At 36.8% G+C, this 19766-nt stretch overlaps 1 protein-coding gene across 2 annotated transcripts in view; it reads left to right on the top strand.

Annotated features, from left to right (window-relative positions):
- The window catches only part of LOC143236333 (spondin-1-like), a 117705-nt gene that overhangs the window by 25079 nt on the left and 72860 nt on the right, over positions 1-19766 (top strand). The gene's annotated exons all lie outside the window — the stretch shown is intronic.

Raw genomic sequence — 19766 nt, 5'->3', positions numbered from 1 at the left:
TACATTATTGTGTTGCTCTTGGTTTAACTTCAAACAGTTACAATTAGTTTTGTTGCGTTTGTCATGCCACATGAGGTGCTAAATATTTTTGTTAAACTAAATATGTAGTTATGTAACACATTGTTTTTCTAGACTGGTAAAAATTACTACCTTAGTTTATTATTAAAGGCACAGCTTCTGTAGTTAATGTTATATTTCAGCAACTCTTTTTGTAACTAAACGTATATTTATAACTTGCAAGAATGTTTAGTTAATCAAAATCTAAAGATGCAGGAAAGGGAAGGCATAGTCAATGTTTTAATGAATTACAGTGAAGATATAGTACAGATCAAAGTAACTAATCACCATTATAACCTATGGGTCAAAAATATTTATATATATACACAAGCTTTTTAATTATTTTTAACACATCAAACAGCTTGTATAAAATGTCAGCTCATTTATTTAGTGAACGTAACACATAAAACTGTAGGTTTCTTGGCTATCAATAAAGTTACCTGAACAGGATCAGAAAGTCTCTACATTTATAATACGATTTTGATCTGAGACTCCCACACGTATGGAAAACAAACTCATATGCTGAACCCGAAGCTTAATGATATATTCAAAGCATAGCTAAGCACAAGTCGAAGTCAGTTTAATTCATTTCTAAGGTAGTGAATTAATAAACTAATAAATAAATAAATAATAATTTTATTAATAAATTCCTTTTTCCTTCCTATTTGTATTTAATTTTTATTTACTTAACATTAAATACGAAATTCAGAAGCGTCTAAACAAATAATTTTGTTAAAGGGCGAGACATAAAAATGGGACACAGTTTTTTTCGAAGTGAAATTGATTACTTTTAAATCTAATACTGAATGTTGCTATGTTGTTTACATAACACTAAGCTGCTCAAATTGTATGATTTTCGTTATTCACGTTCCTCTGGTTGCTCAGCGGTAACCCCTCGGAGTGGATTCCTGTACGTGGTGAGGGGACCTCCCAGGGAAGGTTCTGCTCTTTCAGTTTACCTCCTCTGGGATCTAAACATCCACCCACGTGTTTGCCGTGCGTGGCGACCTGTGAAGGGGAGGAGAGGATCCTGGTAGTTGAGGGGTCTAACCCTTTGGCCTTGAATTCCTGTAGATGGGCGGCCTTTGGGTGGCCTCTCTTGGGTCAATCGGCTGGTCCACTTAGGCTAGAGTCAACCAAGTACCAGTGTTGGAAGTTCTCAACGGGTGTTGTGGACATTATGTCTGATGCTGGTGTTTGGGTATAGTGCTCACGAAACCCTGGCGTTGCTGCAATGTCTTTGTTTTTTATTCAGAAGGGACTAGAGGGACTTGCTGGCTCTCTAAAGGCAGTCAAAAAAACTTTTGTTCTGATGACATATTGGTGGAAGCGTCCACATCTAAACATTCAAAGGTGATTGGGGATATACCCATTGAGGTTACTCCTTATGCTACTTTGAACACATCATCATGAGGAGTTATTGTTGAGAGGGATTTGAAGAACACCCCTGAGTCAGAGACTCTCCCTGGTTTCTCCACCCAAGGAGTTTCTGCAGTGAGTCTTATCTCCACTCGCAAAGATGGAATTATAATGCCGACCAATATCCTCATTTTAACATTTACATCACAGCGTCAACCTGCCATCACCAAGGCAGGTTATCTTAATTGCAAGATACAGCCATGTATTCCAAACCCTCTCAAATGTTTCCAATGCCAATGGTTCAGTCACTTGAAGGCATTAAATCATGGTTCCTTGACGTGTGCTTGCTAAGGGTGTGAAACAGACCCTTGTTGCATTAATTGTGAAAACTCTCACCCATTCTACTTTCATTCTTGCCCTAAGTGGTTGGAAGAAAGAGGTGCAGCGTTTGAAAACGACTCATTACATTAGTTATCCTGAGGCTCGGAAATTGCTGTCCGCCACTCCATCTCGGACATATGCTGCTGCACTTCGTTCCACAACTACAGTGGGAGTGCAGACAGATCTCTCTGTGCTTCCAAGAGAGTCGTTTTCAAAACAAATGAAAAGCCTTTTGACCTCCATGGTTAAAAAGGTTGAATCGACTTCTACACCAATCTCTGTTCCTCCCATACATTCCGACAAACCTCAAGATCCACATCCTTCAGTTTTAAATACAGGCATTTCTTCTAATACATCTTTTTCTCCAACCCCAAGAGGCAAAACAATCATTCGTTCGCATCCTCAGTCATTGGAATCCCCTTTCAACAACAAAGACCTGCCCAATCGACCCAGGGCAGGATCCATAGAGGTCGATAGACCTCCTCCGAATAGGGACAGTAAGGAAAAAAAACGTGGTCGTAACCAGAAGGATTCTCCAGCCACTTCGCCTACCCGTCGTTAAAAATGATCACCTTGATACAATGGAACTGTCGAGGTTTACGTTCTAATCTGGATGATATCAAAACACTGATTGCATCCTACCATCCTGTATGTCTTTCCTTACAAGAAACATTTCTAAAACCCCACTGATACATTCACCATTTGACAGCTTTCTCCGTACAGAAATGGCAGGCTGTGTGATGGACGAGTACATGAAGGGGTGGCACTATTGGTTGATTAAGCATGTGCCCACCCTGTCTTTGTCACTCAACACGCCTTTGGAGGCCGTAGCCATCCGTGTTTCCTTGGGTCATACCATCACTGTTTGTTCTCTGTATCTGTTCCCTGGAGAGACATATGATCAATCAGACCTTGATGCTCTCGTTGAACAGTTGCCGTCTCCCTTTCTAATCGTGAGGGACTTTAATGGACATCATCCCCTCAGGGGAAGTGCTGTTATTGATAGAAGGGGTCGCTCTGTAGAGCGTATGCTCTCTGATCACAATCTTTCTCATTTCAATCCTGGTTCTTCCACTTATTGTCACGCACCTAGTCAGTCCTTTACCACTATTGATCTCTCCGTTTGCTCCCCTTCACTATTTTCCCATTTTTCATGGAGGGTTGACAATAATCCACTAGGCAGTGATCATTTTCCTATAATTTTGAGAGAGACTGGCCGTGGTCGATGCCACCCTATCCGCGTGCCCCGGTGAAAGCTGGATCAGGCAGACTAGTCCACTTTCACTGCTCTCGCAGAACTTGATCCTGCCATCGTGAATCAGCCATCAACAGACGACTGTGTGGCAGCGGTAAATGACTGTATTATACAAGCAGCTGCTCAGTGTATTCCTAAAACCTCGACACGTTTTCCACGATATCCTCGTCCGTGGTGGAATCTTGTTTGCCACTTGGCACGGAAGGCTCAAAAACGGGCCTGGGATACTTACCGTAGATATCCCACACTTTTGTACCGCATCGCTTTCCAACGGGCCCGTGCACATGCTGGGTGGGTAAGACGTCAAAGCCAGAAGGAATCTTGGATTAAGTTCACAACTAGCATATCTTCTACCACCAGTTCCAAGGTCATATGGGACAGGATTCGAAAGGCCAGTGGGCACTACAATTCTGCCCCCCTCTCCATCTCACTCTCTGATGGTCAAGAGGTAGCTGATGTCAGGAGCATCGCTGATACTCTAGGTGAAAGCTTTTGCTGAGTATCCAGCACTTCTGCTTGTTCCTCCACCTTCTTGGCCATCAAGACTCGGGCAGAACGTTCACCTCTTTCCTTTCGAATTGATGGTCTCTTTGACTATAATTGTCCTTTTACACTGGTGGAAATGAAAATAGCCCTTCATCTGTCTGGCAGTACATCTGTTGGACCTGATGATGTACACTATGACATGCTACGCTATCTCACTCCTGCTTTTCTTGATATTCTTCTAATTGTTTTTAACCGGATCTGGCAGGAGAATGTTTTTCCTGATGCTGGCGCCAGGCTATTATCTTACCTTTCTCTAAACCGGGGAAAGATCTCAAGATTTCTTCAAACTACCGTCCAATTGCCTGGACGAGCTGTCTCTGTAAGACTTTAGAGAGGATGTTTAATGCTCGTCTTGTTTGGTTCCTCGAATCAAACAACCTCCTCTCGCCCACCCAGTGTGGGTTCTGACAACAGCACTCCACCACGGACCACCTAATTCGACTTGAAAGATCAATCAGAGAAGCCTTTCTCAAACGCCAACATCTTGTTTCAATATTCTTTGACATTGAAAAGGCTTATGACACAACATGGATGTATGGCATTTTGCGAGACCTCCATATATATGGGTTACGTGGCCATTTACCCATGTTTATTAATTTTTTTTAATGGACAGGAGATTCCAAGTACGTGTGGGTTTGACACTTTCCCGTTCTTTTGTACAGGAACTTGGGGTCCCTCAGGGCTGTGTTTTGAGTGTCACACTTTTCAGTATAAAGATAAATGGCATCACTGAACAATTCCCTCTCACTGTTGCAAACGGGCTCTATGTCGACGACTTTCACACCTCGGTCAGTCGTCGAACATGAGATATAATGAGCAGCAACTACAAACTGCCCTCAATCGTGTACTGAAGTGGACTACAGGGAATGGCTTTAATTTTTCTCTCTCTAAAACCGTTTGCATGCACTTTTGCCGCCAACGGGGTATTCACTCTGATCCTAAACTCCGTATCGGTGAAGTTTCGATGCCAGTGGTCCCTGAGACCAAGTTCTTGGAGCTTATCTTTGACTGTTAGCTAACCTTTATACCACACTTAAAGCAGATACGGGTAAAATGCACAAGAGCACTGAACATCCTCCGTGTCATCTCTACCGCCAGTTGGGGAGTGGATCGATGTTCTGTGTTAAAGATATCGTGCTCTTATTCGATCAAAACTCGACTATGGATCAATGGTCTATGGCTCTGCCAGACTCTCGGCCTTAAAGATGCTGGACCCCATTCATCATCAAGGACTTTTTGCACCTCCCCAGTTCAGAGCTTATACGTAGAATCTCACGAACTTTCTCTGCACCTTCGCCGTTTGCAAATGTCTTTACTGTATTCTTTCAAACTTCATTCCATTACCAAAGCATCCCACCTGGGGATGTGTTTTCCTTCCTCAGTGGGCCTTACTTTTTCAGAACAGACGATCTGCCATTGCTTCTTTTGGCCTTCGCATCCAGGCGCAATTGGATGAATTGGGTCTGCCCTTGGATAACATTGCAAAATCCACTGGTCAGCCAATCTCCCCATGGCTTATTACAGCCCCCAAATGTGGCCTTTCTTTAAGTCATCTGAAAAAGGCAAATACTCCCGATTGGAATTACTGTCTTTTATTTAATGAACATCTTTCGAACAATCATTCCGTTCCAATTTATACGGATGGTTCCAAATCAGGTAATTCTGTGGGCTCTGCCATAGTTTGTTGCGGTTCGGTGGTTGCGCGCAGAATTCCCTCTACAGCTTCTGTGTTCACTGCTGAACTGTACGCTATATCTCTTGCCCTGGATCATATTGAAGCTGAGCAGTTCTCCGACTGCACTATTTATACTGACTCCCTTAGTTCTCTGCTGGCCTTGGAATCACTTCATGTTGGTTCACACCCTGTTCTTGCTGATATTCAAAACTGACTGGCCCATTTCTCACTAACATCTACTTCTATCCAGTTTTTCTGGATACCAGGCCACGTTGGTATTCGCGGGAATGCGCTTGCAGACACGGCAGCTAAATCTATCTGCTCTTGCACTATCACTACTGTGCCTATTCCGTACATGGACTATGGGCCTATATTCAAGGCTCGGCTCCGTGCCAGCTGGCAGTCCACTTGGAGTGAGGAAAGTGACAACAAGCTTTTTCAAATGCAACCCTCTATTGGGCTTTGGCCATCTAGCTTCCGTAAGATTCGGAAGGAGGAAGTTGTTCTAACTAGACTACGCATTGGTCACAGTTTTTTAACTCATCGTTTTCTTTTATCTGGAAGTGATGCACCAGTGTTTAGTTTGTGTAACACTTAAATCACTATCAGCCACGTTTTATTTTCTTGCCAGAACATTAAATAACTCGACACCAGGATTAAAAAGGCCAACTTCAGGTGACTAACGCTGCTGTTTGAACTACCCGTTAGTCGTCCTGGCGAGTTGTTATTACAATTTTGCTACATGTCTTTTGACACTTTTCTTATTTTACCTTTTGATAATGGCTGTTATGACAACATAACCCGGAACCAGGACTGGAAAGGTAAACTTCAGGTGACTGACGGTGGTTCTTGTACTTACCTGTTAGTCTTCCTGGTGGGTTATGATCATTACCATTTTGCTAGAGAAAGCCCTTTACAACTTCTCTTACTCTGCTTTCTCTCAACATTGTTGACTAGATGTCAACATTGGTTTTATGCTTTTTCTGTTTTTCAATGATGTTTTGTTTTACCTTCATTTCCTTTTATGTATTTTACTACATTTCATTTATTTTTACCTTTTTATAGACGTTTGGCGCAAGATAGCTTAGCTGCTTTGTGCCATAAAACACTAAATCAATCAATCAATCAACTCAGCTGTATTGAGGGTTTATTACGCTAAAAATCGAGTTTCGATATCCAGTGGGTATAGCCACACATTGCCTTTTGTGTCTTCGTTATTTAGCCTACAAAAGTATGCAAATTCATTATTAACGATTAATAAGAATAGCATAAGGTCATATTCTGTTGATTTACAATGTATTTCAAAAATTCAGCTCTTTTGTTTTTTCAAGACAAACAATATTCTCTACCGATAAAAGCGAATTACCTACTTAGAGCAAAACTAAAAATCGAGTTATTTATGATTTGATATCGTAAAATGCAGAAATCAAAAGGATGTAACTTAAAACTCACAATAGTATAAATGATCATACTATTGTGTGTGTATATGTATATAAATTGATAGTATTTGGTATCTTTAACCTGAACAACACTTTGTGAACAGAAACTAAACAATCCTTGATTAATGGCTGTCGATCAGGGTGAGTACAAGGGTAACTAGTAAGGTTATACTTCCCACACGGTTACAGCTGAAAGTGCGTAGTGTATACTGTATGTATGTATGTTAACACACACACACACACACACACTACTTCTACCAGAAAGACAAAATGCTCAGAGTAAAATACCGGTATATCTTTATGGGAATATAAACATAGCATTATCTAATCACGTGTTTTTCAAAAAATAACCGTAATATACACGTCAAAAGGATGCCTAGATAATCAGATATCTACATCTTCAGAACATAGTTTTAATATTTTCCCGTGTAATAAACTAGAATTAAACATTTTCTGAGCATTTTATTCGTTTTTACGGATCTTTCCAAGCTCATTTTTTGCCAGTTTGTAATGAAATCCACTTCAAATGTTGTATAATTTATAATTTTACTTGTGAAGTCCACTTTCCACTGTTTTTGTTCTTACTTTTAATTCACTGAATGCACTTCTGTTTTCTTTGTGAGCATTTGATATCTTAGTAACAACTTTATAATTTAAATTTGCTATTGCAATCGCTTGAATATTTTCAAACTTAGTGCAATGACTTCCTCCAAGAAGTCACTATATACAACGGCATGTCACCTCCGATATAAGTAATGTTCGACATGTTTAGCAAGTACAGAACAACGTTTTGACCTTCTTGGGTCATCTTCAAGTAAATAAAGAAGGTTTAAAGTTTTAATTTGTCATCTTCAGGTTAACGAAGAGAGCATGAAGTTTTAATACCCATACCAACCGTCTTGAGAATACATAACGACATATTTTGTTCCCGACGAATTCTCAACCATCCGACAGCGATAGGCTGTCCCTGTATTCTTATGACTGTAGTAAACCATCACGGCTTTTCGCGAGGAAGAATAATCGTATCATTAAATTACAAAAAAGTTCAATGCACACGAGTTAAGACGCTTTTGTAAGTGAAAGCCAAACTGCAAAGAAACTGTCCAAAAATCGTCGCGACATTGAACAAAGCCTGGATAGTAATAAGAACTTTCCAATATGGCACAGAGAATACATTGTAAGTATTTTGTGGAGTTTTATGGACTGCAGCAGGCCTTTCATATTACACAAAACCGAAACTACACAAGTACGCAGTAATGCAGGTTAAGAGTAAAAATGAAACGACAAGTTGTGCTGGTAACTGTTACCGAAACTAGTCGGCTGAAACCTTTAATAAAAGTTTTATCTTCTAGTTAGCCAGAAAACGTCGTTTTATTTTTGCTCTTAATGCAATAGCACAATGTGTCTGAAAAGAAATTACAGTAAAGCAAAGTTGAACTCTACTTACTCTTAAATTACCAACTTGTTTGCATATAGTTCTCGCCACTGATAAGCTTTGGAAACTAGATCTTAATTAGAAATTTGTGTTTATGCCTGTCCCACAACAGTATAAAGAACTAATCAAACTACGTAAGAAACACGAACAGTAATTACGGGGACTAATTGCAATACTGACTTGTGTTTTTGTGAATTTAATAAAGAATTCCATAACGAAATAAACTTGTAGAGAAACAAGCACCTTTGATACATAAATAGTTTAGAAATGTACTTTTATAAAAACTCAGTGAATCCTGTCGGTAGTTCTAGAGTTAACTCCTATTGTGCAAATGGAAATTCTTCCACTTCGTGGTCAGGTAAAGTGCCAAGTACTCAGTCCACAGCACCGTTTATACGAACCATAGATAATAGGACCCGTATCCGTGTTACCTTCTTTTCCAACGTAATTGTGAGGTTGCTTGACTGGGAATCCATGGACTTCAAAGCATTTGTTTTGCTTAAACTGGATCTGGAAATGTGACGTTCATGTATACAGTGTATGTTTGTTGTTAAGCGTAAAGCTACAAAATAAACTTTGCCAGTCGCGGGTATCGAAACCTGATTTTTAGCATTATAAGCTATCGGATCACACAGTGAAGTTTTTTTTTTAAGTTGTGTGAACCATTTAATAATCGGAAGCATCAGAATAAGCAAGACTGACAATAGAGAAAGTAATCTCTCGAGCAGCACAGATCTGGGACTTTGTTCTTTTAAAGTGCTATTAACCCATGGTAGTTAATACCAACGTTGAATGATTTAAATAAAACTGAAAGCTAAGAAGGTAATAGAAAAAAAAACTACTTTTTATGAGATATAACCCCACTTTATTATACGAATAAGTTTCATATTTATGAATTTGCTATAAAATTTTACCGTTCACTGGCATTTCAGTGCTTTCTAGCTTGAAATTCGTCTATATGATTCAATTGCAGTTCTACTAGATTTATTAACAGTTTTACTTCCACTGGGTGTGGTCAGTGTTATCATTTTTCTCAAATGTAATGATGGAACTATTCTTTGGTAGAGGAAAATATTTATACACCTTAGTGGATTCTTATCATTTGTAACACACAATTCCACTGATGTTAAAGAGTAAGTATAGCAATCACTTAGATGTAACTATTATATAGTAAATTACACCACGTTTGTTTTGTTTTATTTCATTACAAAAATAAGTTATTTAGTAAAACATAAATGTCTTGTTCAGTATTATAGTTAGCCCCTCCGCTAGTACATCGGTAAGTCTACGGATTTACAACGCTAAAATCAGGGGCTCAATTCCCCTCGGTGGGTTCAGCAGATGGCCAGAGGTGGCTTTGCTATAAAAAAACACACTCAGTATTACAGATAGAACTCGCCTCAAGGTTTATGATACACTCAGTATTAGAGATAGACCTCGCCCCAAGGTTTATGATACACTCATTATTACAGATAGAACTCGCCCCAAGGTTTATGATACACTCAGTATTACAGATAGAACTCGCCCCAAGGTTTATGATACACTCAGTATTACAGATAGAACTCGCCCCAAGGTTTATGATACACTCAGTATTACAGATAGAACTCGCCCCAAGGTTTATGATACACTCAGTATTACAGATAGAACTCGCCCCAAGGTTTATGATACACTCAGTATTACAGATAGAACTCGCCCCAAGGTTTATGATACACTCAGTATTACAAATGGAACTCGCTCCAAGGTTTATGATGTCACTTCCATAGTTCCTTTGGCTCGTTTTTTTTGTTTTTGTTTTATGCAAAACAAAAGAATCGAACATGACACTATTGAGGTAACGAGAACATAGCTAACTCCTCAAATGGGTAAGTAAAGATTGACCTCTGAAATAAAAACTCGGGTTTTAATATTAAATTCATTGTTTTAACAACGTCACTTTCATTTTCTAGTAGCTTAGCAGTAAAAGTGATGACTTAAGTTAAAATTTGGGCTGCGATTCCTCTGATGAATCCGGTTTAGATAGTCTTTTAACCAGCTTTGCGCTTACAACCACTTATTTTAAGTTATTTTAAAGCAAAAATCTTAACATGAAAAAATTACTGAAAAAATTCCATACATAACAAGGTAGGTTAATGAGGTTGTTCAGTACCTATTGTGTGGATAGTTGTACGGTGAAACATTATATGATTTTTCCTTATCAAGTTGTCATACTTTTCATCTATTCATATACATACAGTGATCTTTCACGTTACATTCTGAATACTTGTATCATTTTTAGTCTTTATTAACATCTAGCAAATACTTTTAAAAATTGTAATTAGAACTAAAATCTTTCGCTTACCTTTATAATGTTGGTAATATTTTACCCTAAATTTAAATACAGTATGAATCTGTACTGTAATCGTCAATGTTAACTTCCAAAATGCAAACAAAAGCATGTTTTTATTCTTAAAATTATATAGGTAATACAAAACCGTATTTATTGAACTTGTGTTGCAAAGGAACATAAATTAAGTGTAGGAGTCATTTTTTTACATCAATTTTTAGTTTATATTTGAACTTTGCGATATACCGTCGAATAATTTTACCTTGAGCATTTCTGCTTCGGGGTTCGAATTCCCGCCACACCAAACACGCTCGCCCTTTCAGCCGTGAGGGCGTTATAATGTTAGGTCAATCCCACTCTTCGTTGATAAAAGAGTAGCCCAAGAGTTGGCGGTGAGTGGTGATGGCTAGCTGCCTTCCATCCTGTCTTACACTGCTAAATTAGGGACGGCTGGCGCAGATAGTCCTCGTATAGCTTTGCGCGAAATTAAAAAACAACTAAAGAAAGAAGTACTTATGTCTGCTGGACTTATTTGAACAAGGGTTTTGAGTTCCTAATGCTTACCCGTATGCGAGACTGTCTGTTATATACTTTTGGAAGACTAAATACGTTCATATCACTTAGTGATGAGGAAACTACCAAACGTCGAATCAAAACATCAAACAAATATTAGTCTCTATGGAATTTTTCTACCACTGTATCAACTGATGAAAGTCGTATAAATGGTTTCTTAAGATGTAGTAAAACCCGCTTTCTAACATTCTATAGTGAAATATTTCCTCTCTTCTTTCGTCCGTTTAAAAGTTTTGCTAAAGACAAATTGTGATTTAAACGTTCTTTAACATTTTGTTTGATTTCTTTGTTTAGTGATAGAAACTCACTTAGTTCTTCGTTCCTTCATTCGGGGAGAACTGTTTGTGTATCGTACTAAAGGGTATTGTTTGGGGGACAAGACTTTTCTATACATCAATCAGGAGTAAGCCACTTTTTTTTTTGCTCTATAAAAAATGTAGAAGTCCTCGGGATACAAAAGTCAAAGTTAACGCCATATCCACGTTATGAGTATCCAGTCAACGTAATACTACTCCCACATTATGGATTTTCAAACATGAAATAGAACACATACAACAACAGATTGAATTTCATGCGACATTAACTTGTAACATAGAGGTGTTTCAAAGTTCCCGATCATTGTTATACTTTACTCAGATAACATGGATGAAGCAAAAACATCTCGAATATATGTAAAATATTCCTGAATCTACGTTTATCCAGAAAATAAATGTAGTAAATTTTTTTTTATTACTGATTAATTTAAAATGAAACTTATTTCGACAACGTTCTTGAGTGAGCATTGATTTATATTGTAACCTTTTTCTAGTCGATTAATTTTGCAGCTCGTTGTGTTTTGTTCTACATATTTCTGTAGGTATTATGTATAATGCCGATGCTTGTTCGCTGTTCTAACTTCCAACATGAAATAATATTCAATGTAACTTACCATTATTCTGTGGAGAATAAAAGCGATTGAGACATCTTTAATTATCAATGGCTTCACTGTATAAAATTTATTAGTTTTTGGTTTCTCAGATATTAAAGACAACTAAGTGTTTATTTTGGTTGTGCATTTATTAATTTATTTATTTATTTTCAGGTTGTTCGTAAATTAAATTATAGGATTGATAACTATAATTCCTGACGGTTTTTATTGGTAGGAAGTGATCCATATCGTAAACTATGTAGACGTAATAATTTCTATGAAATATGTTTTCACAAATTAAATAAGTAAACTAATTGTTAATTACTTTGAATTGTTTGTTTTTAATTTCACGCAAAATTCCACGAGAGTTATCTGCGTTAGCCCTCCTAATTTAGCAGTGTAAGATTAGAGGAAAGGCAACTAGGAATCATCACTCTCCGCCAATTCTTGGGCTACTCTTTTACCAATCAATAGTGGGATTGACCGAAACATATAATGCCCCCACGGCTTAAGGGGTACGGTTGGTGTGAGGCCCCACTTCGATTTGTATTAGGAAGCTAACTTTCTACCTTGAAGCAGAATGGTGAGTCTCCCTTTACTCATACAATTACGAAACTATTGCCATCTGATATTAGCGTCAGCACTACCATTTTATTAATACATTTATCCTGATCTAACAATCACTCTATACACCGCACATGTTAGAAATCAAATAACATTATAATTTTTAGGTGTACCTTTAAGATTATTGTCCTTCATTAAAATTTTAACTTATCATTTATTTCATTTAAAATAAAAACAACCTCCTTATGCAGTAAACAGAGTTTGTTACTGAAGAGTACAACTTTAAAATTGTCTGACATCTGATTCTATACGAAAATCTCGGCGGAAGCTACATGGAAAAAAATTTATATTTTGTTTTTTCTGCACCAATGAAAATCTGATCCGGCACAACCAGGCGCTCGACTCGTAATCTGAAGGTCGACGAGTTGAATCCCCATCACATTAAACATTCTCGTCCCTTCTGCTTTGAAAACATTATAATGTTACGGTGAATCCCACTATTCGTTGGTAAAAGAGTAGCCCAAGAGTTGGCGGTGGACGGTGACGACTAGCTGCCTTTCCTCTAGTCTTACAATGCTAAATTAGGGGCGGCTAGTGCAGGTGTCTCTCGTGTAGCTTTGCGCAATATTGAGAAAAACAAACAAACCGATTAAAATCCAAGACCTCCCGCACATTGAGAGTGTACCCTATCAACTGACCTCTAAGCGCCTCAAACTATCTATATATATAGATCAAAGGACCTATATAAAAGTATGTTAATTGAAATAGAAATATGTGGATATAATTAAATGACTAAAAGCCAAAACGATATTTTAAAGACAACTAAGTTTTAATGGTATTTTAAACAGTCTCCGACGAAACCCAAACACTAAAATGTTTTGGTTTTTATCTTTATAAGCTTAAGTAGTGTGCCGGGCTTCCCAATGGCACAGCGGTATGTCTCTATTTTACAACGCTAAAAACTGGGTTTCGATACCCGTTGTGGGTAGAGCACACATATGTTTTTATAGTTTAGCACAAAGCTACACAAAGTCCACCGAGGGGTGCACCGAGAGTGTGGCATGCAGATAGTCCGATGTGGCTTTGCTAAATGAGAACACACACACAGTCTCTCTTTCTCGGTGCAAAAACGTCTAACCAATGGAACAAAATTTATCTTAAAATACCAAAATAAATTGAAGTCTTTAAAGTAATCCATAAAATGCAACGCCTGTCTCGCGCATGTTTTCTGTTCATTCTCTGATATATTCCTCCTCCTAAAGAGGTTATCTTTGACAATAAATTTCAGCAATTGTCATAAAGTTCAATATATAAGCGTTACAGAACATTTCTTGTATGACTTGTTAGAAAAATTACACATAACAGAAACGTAACGTATTGGTTAGTAGTGTTGCTATGTGGAACAGTTTTAGTTAATCAAAAATTAGAACATGAAGTGAATCAAGAATGTGAGAGATTCTATCATATAATGTTCATAGTTATTATGATTTGGTTTGTTCCCCGCTAGTAGACCGGCAAGTCTTTGAATTTACAACACTAAAATCAGGGGTTCGATTCCCCTCGGTGGACTCAGCAGATAGCCCAATGTGGCTTTGCTATAAGAAAACACACACACACACAATGATTTGGTTTGGTTTGAATTTCGCATGAAGCTACATGAGGACTATTTGCGCTAGCCGTTCCTAATCTTAGCAGTGTAAGACTAGAGGGAAGTAAACTCTTAAGTTACTCTTTTACCAACGAATATGGGATTGACCGTAACATTATAACGCCCCCACGGCTGAAAGGGCGAGCGTGTTTGTTTTGAAGATAATTCGAACCCGCGACCGGCGGATTACTAGTAGAGTGCCTTAACCACCTGGCCATGCCGGTCAAGCCAGTTGGAGATTGATGTGAGTATACTGCTTGTTAATGGTGGGATTGACTGTCATATTATAACACCCTCACAGCTGAAAGGACGAGCATGTTTTTTTGTTATGATCTTCCCACATACTATGTAATATTTTCTTAATTTGAATAACTTATTATTTTTATTTGTCCAGGCGAAATATTTGGTAAATGAAATTCAAACTTATCTAGTTTGTAGGAAGCGCCTTTTTACTTTTTGTACAAAAAATATTCACTGAACCTAGCAATCTCAAATAGACTACTAATTACGAAATACGAAACTGGTTTCTTTATGGTATATTTTCCTAATTATTGTTTACCTCAGATAAGTCTTACAATCATCATTCAACAACGCTGCGATGTCTTTTCCGCCTCCCCATCCTTGTATGTAATTAATTGACTAGCCTATGTTATGACAGAGAGTGGAACTCCTAGTTCAAAAGTCGGCGATTTGTTTTGAAAGCATATTACTTAGCCTAACGTCCATCCATCTATTATCGCCGGTCCCTGTTAATTCTGTAGTCCAGTGTCACAATCGGTGACACTAAGTTTCCCGTGGATTGACAGAAAGCAGAAGCTTTGTCTGAAAGCAAACTATAGTGAAAAGAAATTTACGTTCTTCCTAAATATTGCAACGGATATTTAAATTTGTAATTTCAAACTTGTTTATTCTTAGTGTAGTTCAAGCATTCTCATTTCTTGTAGTAAAGAAAATTTTAATTATGTAAACAAACTTTTGTGTGTTCCTTTGACAGATATTTTCTGGCTTTGACAGACAGACACTTTTTATACATCATTTAAAACAGAGGGCGCCAGCATATTTGAGTATATCAATTACTTAGGATTTAACTAGATTTATTCAATGGGGGTTTTATCTATATACAGCCTATACGAAACATACAATTAATAAATAAAATACGCAAACATTAAATTTTCACCAATCATGCGCAACTACCAATAATTTGTGTTTAGCACAAGTGTAACAGTAATGTGATCGTTTTGTGAGTACGCCTGTGTGTTGTACAGCATGATTACATTTACTATATCAAGTAAATTTAATGACGAGGGAATACGATACTAGAAGTTATTTTATTAGCTTAAGATTAGAACACTGATGTACTTACTGTCTCCTTAATGAACTCGACTGTCAAGAAAATGATAGTTTTGGCTTTCATGCTAACTGAGATGTTCATACAATTATATTTGTTCTATTTAAGATAGGTGATTTTCGAATCAACTGTATTCTTTCTTGATGATGGTGAAATGTCATTAAGATGGTATAAGTAGCTGAGTGGGCATCTCAAAAACTGAACCCTACAACTAGCGAAAGTGTACAAAATATATATGATATGAAACGCAGCTGACTTGTTTGTTAATTTCCTAATTATAAGTAGGAGGAATTAAGCAAGTCAGTAAAATACTGAGACACGATTTAAGAAAAGAAGTTGTTGTTTTTTGGAAAGAATGGAGAATTATTGAAATTTTACATCACTAAAATTCGCTAAATATACAGATCGAATGCTGTGTAAAGTCGAGTTTTTACTTGTAATATGATACATTTTTAAACATTCCTAATGACAAGAAACTTGCTTAAAGTAAGAATGTATCTCAAGACAGCTGATATGGGTATTAAAACTTTTATTAAAATGAAGTAGAGAACAACGTTTCGACCTGAAGATGACTTAAGAAGGTTGAAACGTTGTTTTCTACTTTATTTTAATAAATGTTCTAATACTCATACCAACCATCTTCAGACACATTTTTAAACATTGCGCTAATGCTTGGCTCGAGTATAACGTATGTTGACTTGTACGTTAGTCCTTTTACATAGTGTTTCTGAGCAAAGCCTACTGGGCGACGAAGAACAGCCATTTGCTGATTACAAGTATGAAACCCATTATACATTTATTGTCCAGTCAGTGTGTTGAAATATGATGTTTTTTTAATTTCTAGCTAGCCTACGATAAGATACAAAAACAAGGCTATTAGCAAAGAGGCTTGTGCCATAAAGAAATGTGCGCTTTTACAGAACTTTTTTTCGGATTATTTTCATTAATAACATCTTACGTTTCGGCTTTGAAAATCTCCTTAACGTTACGTATTTCGGTTCGATGTTATACCACAGGATTAATCTTTAACCTGTTGACTGCCAAGTATTTCAGCTGCTACAATACAACTCTAATGCTTCTTCATTTTGTAACTTTTTTCGTGACGCCATTTTGGATCAAAAGTGAAACAATTTGCAAGTAGGTCAAATGCATGTATGGTGCTGATATCTAGCATTGAAGTTAGGTATTATTGAGAACGAATTAACTTGTCCGTAGCACTGTGTTACCGATCGTCTTGGACGAGTTATCTCGTCTACGGCACTGAACAGGTTAAAGAAACACTAAACCAAGTATAACCAGAAAGAAATAGTTAAAACTGACTTCATAATCAGTCTTCTAGCGTTTTAATACGTTAAAGACCTTTAGTTTATCGAACTTTAAGATATTATTAGTCAGTTCTGATTATACTTTTCGTTTGGTAACCGTGATATGTATACTTGTTCATTCCATTCTTTTCATTTTTCTTCTACTATTTGAAGACAAGAAGATTACTGTTACTATTGTGGCACCTATTAGTTCTTACTTCAACCCGAGTTAACAAGTATTTCAGATCAAATTTCAGGGCGACGTCATAGCTTTAATTAAAACGAATAAAAACACTTGAAACGTCACTCATGCGGTTTGACTACACATGGTAAGAACAATCTGAACAAGTGTTTGAAACCCGAGTGAAGACCTCAGTCTGACATTTACCAGATTCTTACTCGCATCTCTCCCTGATTACAATATAATAGGCTTATGCTGAAATGAAAACACGACACGAGCTGCTAGTTTCCTGACTTTATCTTCTGAATAAGAAAATCCACAGAATGTTTTATTCATGTTACAAGCTAGAAAACGAACTACGAAATGTTACCGGTGGAGACCACTTGACATTTCTGTCTTCGCGCATGAAATACCCGTCAATCATTCACTAAGCCGAGTGTTAGAGCTTAAAACAATTCCACGTGGAAGACTAACAACGGCCGTTGAAACATCAGTGGACGACAGAGTTCCCGAGTCCTCGATCTGACATAGCTCTGACAGCTAGCAAATTAAGCTGGTTCGCAGTGTCTGCTGTAACTATTTGAAGTTCGTCGACATATCGTTCAGTTTCTTCTTTTCTTATTTTCTCTTAACTTTTTCACTTTGTTATTAAACAAAAAAACACGAACCAAAAGTTATTCGTAGCGGCGTATAGATATGTTGTCGTTCACAACGTATGCCATTAAATATCACATTTGATGATTTCCAACAACAGTTGTGTAAATACACACATAACTTTGATGTCTAAGGGAATTTTTAACAAACACGAAATTTTTCTTCGCAAACCTTACTATATCCTATCCATAATCATCCACCTACCCCGTGATTCAGTGATGAACTTTAGGCTTATTATGCTAACGTTAATATTCTAGGTTTAATCCCTATGTTGGACGGTTCGGAGGAAAACTATTGTGCAGTTTTGCTCTAAAACCAAAATAAACATCCGTTTCGCAGCATTTCATACACATAACAATGTTTCCACTCTTTTATCATTGTCTACCTGATATATAAATATAAATGATGTTTCAAGCTTAGACTTCGTTTGTTGAACAGTACAATGATATCACAATACTTATATAAACAATAATTTCGCCGGATAATAAACGTAATCTAAAGCAATTAAAAATCCATTGTATGGCGAACTAATACAATAGCCTAGTTAGTTTGATCTAGTAAAATACGAAATTGGGCATGGTGCGAGTTTTGTTGCTTGGTAAGTTACAATCCACTAAACTCAGAGTTAACAAATCATAATAGTTAGATATCTATACATTTCGCAATGAAGGTCTCTCAAAATGGATGTAGGATAAAAAACTAAATGAGATGATTTTTCTACAGTAACGTCATATAAAAAATGAATTGAATGATTATTTTTACGAATTATCTAGTCGTGCTGAAAAAAATGTAGTTCTTAGTTTTGACGTTGTTATAGTTACACGTATATGCCAGCAACTGCGGAGTGTTCGGAAAGTCATTGTGCACTTGTATATTTATTAACAGACATGTTTCAATATAGAATACAGGAGGTAAATGTGAATGACAATTATAAACAATGTTGAAAGTGACCCCCATTGGCATCAATACAGGCTTGGATTCTTCTTATTTTGTTTCTAAACACCGCCATCAGTTGCTGGCTTTAAATAGACTGAATGAATGCTGTTATCGCTGCTTTCAAATATGATTACAAAACTGCACAGTGACTTTCCGAACACCCTGTATATTATGCATAAACATGTAGGGCACTATCTTTAGTAACTTTTAAACATGTATCGCCTTATTAATTAGTACGAACTACGTAATGATAGATTTTTAAAAACAATCATCAGCTGATTAGTTTAAACACTGATTGCAGGACAGATTTCAGACACTGCCTTTCCATATTTCACTATTGCACGTTTTTATTGGTTAGGACTTAAACTCTACAACTAAATTATTCAGATGATGTCAGTTCTTTATCTTTTTTTTTAAATATACAACGTTCATTTTAATCGCATAATATATCAAGATAAAGGTTATATCTCATAATAAAAAAACACTTTTCAATTTCATTTTTAGAAAATATTTTTCTTCCTGTTTGTCGTTTTCCATGATCTAGTTTACACAAAAATAAACTTCACAGACCAGGGACAAGTGCTTGCAACATCGAGACGTCTTGATTCTAATTTATATAAATGTCAGTAATGTAAGGAACTTTATGAGGCATACAGTTTCCTTTGTGACATTATGTAAAATCTGATGGGAAAATTTTACAAAGTTATTGTAATAATAATGCTTTGTTCATATATACTTATCATTTCGTCTCGCTTCTCAAAACTGTTTGTCTATAGTTGTTAGTCTTAATACAGTGTTGGGAAAGTGCAGTACTGTGCGAGATATCTTAGCCTACAAATAAACTAGTGGTCCGAAAAAAATTTTCAAAGTGATTGATAATTGGATTGAGAAATGGTTAAATTATTAGACTAATTATTTTTTCATTTTTCCACTGCGGTAATAAACAAAATGGTGAATAACGAAAATAAGCAAAAGAGAAATGTCTTGTAATGTAAACCCTAACCATATCATTTAAATTTCTATAGAGAATTAACCTTTTCTGAGGGCGTATTTGATACTGAATGAGAAACATTACTCAAACTGGCAGGCTTGCAAACCATATTCAGTACGCAGGCTAACAAATTAGATATAAGTTAAACTCTTGCAAAAATAATCCATCCCCGTTTTTTTAAAAACAAAGA

Source organism: Tachypleus tridentatus, chromosome 13, assembly GCF_004210375.1.
Source record: "Tachypleus tridentatus isolate NWPU-2018 chromosome 13, ASM421037v1, whole genome shotgun sequence".
Taxonomy (NCBI): Eukaryota; Metazoa; Arthropoda; class Merostomata; order Xiphosura; family Limulidae; genus Tachypleus; species Tachypleus tridentatus.
Note: the sequence above shows the minus strand (reverse complement) of the source record. Positions and strands in the feature narration are given on the sequence as shown.